Genomic DNA, 3,104 nt, shown 5'->3' with positions numbered 1-3,104 from the left:
TATACACTCCACCTCTGGCTCTACATGCCACTGTACTTACTCTGGATGCCCCGGCCCAATTTAACCACTGGTTGTATGTAACCCATAAAACAAATTTGACCCGAGGACAACACCAGGGTTAAAAGTCCATATGCCTGGAGGATACTCCGAAACATGTATGTTGGAACATGAAGACGCTGGCGTGAATATCGCCCTTCACAATTAAAGTTAATGTTTTGTTGTGTTTTTTAGTAAATGAAGTACCCTAAATTTAAGATTAGATGTTGGTCATTCTCAACACCTTTCTGACAAGACAAGAAAAAACGTTGACAGCAGTCATTATGTTTACCAATACCCGACCCGTGCCTTGCGCCCCCCCCCAAAAAAAAAAAAAAAAAGCAGATTTGCATGATTTACGAGAGCTTCATTTTAAGGTCGGAAATGCCGGATTTCAGGATTTATCGAGAAGAATCACACCCCTGATCAATATATATATCAATATATGCTTTGCGATAACATAATGGGCCTCCCATATGTGACAGTATAATATGAAGCCTCTCCAACACACATATAAATATATATATAAATATAAATTAAATGCAAAACACCAGTGCACACCAAAATAATGGCTAATGAGTATAATGCAAAATCGATTTTAAGTCTTAAGTCCCCCCCCGACTATTAAGTAATCACTCAAGTATCATTAGATTTAACACAGCGGCTGTATGGTTTAACTATGAAATTTGTTATAATGACTATTGTTATTTTAATTAATGTCAGATAAATAGGGAGCACAGTGTCAGAATGGTCCAGTGGTTTACTTGTAGGCTCTCCTGGATCTAAACTAGGTCATTACGGAAGCTGCTGGGCCTCAAAACGGATAGAAGAACCTTTGCAGCATTGTATGTTACATCTCATGCAGTGTTATGTTCACTTATTTCATAAAGGCTTAGTTATAGAGGGCATGGTCATCTATATTGTAAAACATACTCAAAGGGAACAAGGCTATTGTTGCTGTATGTCAAGACAGCAAGATGCTTCAGGTTTCAGTTGTTGGCCTTAGGATATGGTCCGGACTAAAGCTCTCCTACTTAATACAATACAGTTGTTCACAAATAGCAAGGTGCTTGACCTTGTTTTGGACCAATCCCGATGGACACATTTACATATAAAGACCCCTGAATACAGCCCCAAGACTTCAAAACAGACTGAGAAGATCCACCAGCCTTTAAAAGCAGAGTCAAGATTTTAAGCGGAGAGATTAACAAATCCAAGGCAAAGCTGAAGAAGAAGTACGATGAGGATTATTTTACTTTTTCTATCTGTTATAAGCAGAAGTAGTCAGCTAATGCTGACTAACTGTGGGACAGAAGCAAGACAGCCTAGAGTCACTGACATCGCAGTGCAGTGTGGCACTTCATCCATTGCTCTGGCGATTGAAATCTGTCCCGTCATGTACACTGGCTACAATGAGACTCTACTGATCCTGAACAACATGTTAGACCCGTTCTGTAGAGCAACCCTTGATGATTCCGTGACCCCACCTGTTGCTCGCTTTAACTTCCCTCTGAATATGACCCATGCCTGTGGAAGCGTATTCAGGACCACCAGTGCTGCTGGGACCGGTATATTCTCTGACTTCTCCAACATCCAGACGGTCAGCATCAGCGGTGTTGTTCGGTCGCTCGATCTTACAGTGGGCATGGTCACTTACAACGCTGAACTGAAGTACTACTACTCCTGTGCCTATCCCTTAGAATATCTGATCAACAACACCCAGATCGATGTGTTGGCTTCCGCCATTGCAATCAAGGACAACAATGGGAGTTTCATCAGCACCTTGAGTATGAAGTTGTTCAGTGACGTCAACTACACACAACCATTGGTCATTCCACAGCTGGGGGTTGAACTGAGGACCAATGTGTATGTCGAGATTAAAGCCACCAACTTGACAGGGCAGTATAATGTCCTGCTTGACCGGTGCTATGCCTCCCTCTCCCCAGTGCCTTCTAACTCCAGTTTTTTTAACCTGTTTGTCCCCTGTTCAAAGGATCAGTTCACCACCATTATCGAGAACGGAGACAGCCAGAGCTCCCGCTTCTACTTCCCGGCCTTCCGCTTCATCGAGCAGCAGAACCAAACAGTGTCCACCTACTATCTCCACTGCATCATTCGGCTGTGTGAAATAAGCACTTGCAGCACCTTCAAGATATGCAACAAAAGAAGGAAGAGGAACACCCTGGACACATCTGCAAAAGGTATAACCCAGACGTACACCATCTCTTCTTCAGAGATCATCACCAAAGCCAACAGCAACGAGTCCAAAGAGAAGCCTCTTGCTGCCGGCCAAGAAACTAACTCTGCTGTCGGGCTTGGTGTGGCTGTTGGCGTCCTTTCATTTGTTTGCCTTATTGCCATTTGTGTCGCAGCTGTGTTTTGCAAAAAGCTCAGGAACTAAGAAGGTATCCAAGCGCTGAAATGCAGACACTGGCTTCAGGCTTACGGGCCAAACACTGAGGTGTACTGTATCTGCATGCTCATTTAACTTCTCTGGTGGAGGACAGCTCTGCATCTGTGTATCAGTCCTGGAAAGATAGTTACGAGAATGGTGCATCTTCAGAGGATTCAGTAGATTTTGTTAGTGTTAAAAATTACTTATTTCCCAAATGCAAAGTACAGCTATAAGTGTTACTGCAATAATAGAGGAAAAGAATGGTAACTTGAGAGAAAAACATCAAAAGACATGACAGAAATCCCAGCCTTTATATGTGGAATGTCAGGTGTGTGGGGTGTTTTAAAAGTACCTTTTAAAGTATTATGTCTCTAATTTATAAAATTCCTCCTATTTTCTTTGAGAAAATAAAGCTAGTAAAATGGAAAATGCTACATTGCCTGAATCCAGAATCTGTGTTTTTTTATTGGTTTACTACAGGTAACTTTTAGCTAAACTTTAAGCTTTTAAACTAATCCATTAATCAAGTCAACAAAGCACCTTTGGCCCCACCACCTTTATGTTATTTTCCTGCAAGCACACTCAAAAAATGTATTCACAAATGAAATACTGAAGCATGGGGCGTTGCATTGTCATAAAGTAAGAAAGTGACTGTGAACCAACTATTTTTATT

At 41.7% G+C, this 3,104-nt stretch overlaps 1 pseudogene; it reads left to right on the top strand.

Moving 5' to 3' along the window:
* Positions 1-1,276: 1,276 nt before the first annotated feature.
* LOC144525848 (zona pellucida-like domain-containing protein 1 pseudogene) lies at positions 1,277-2,437 on the top strand (annotated as a pseudogene).
* Positions 2,438-3,104: the final 667 nt, after the last annotated feature.

Source organism: Sander vitreus, chromosome 11 (assembly GCF_031162955.1).
Source record: "Sander vitreus isolate 19-12246 chromosome 11, sanVit1, whole genome shotgun sequence".
In the NCBI taxonomy this organism is placed as follows: domain Eukaryota; kingdom Metazoa; phylum Chordata; class Actinopteri; order Perciformes; family Percidae; genus Sander; species Sander vitreus.
Note: the sequence above shows the minus strand (reverse complement) of the source record. Positions and strands in the feature narration are given on the sequence as shown.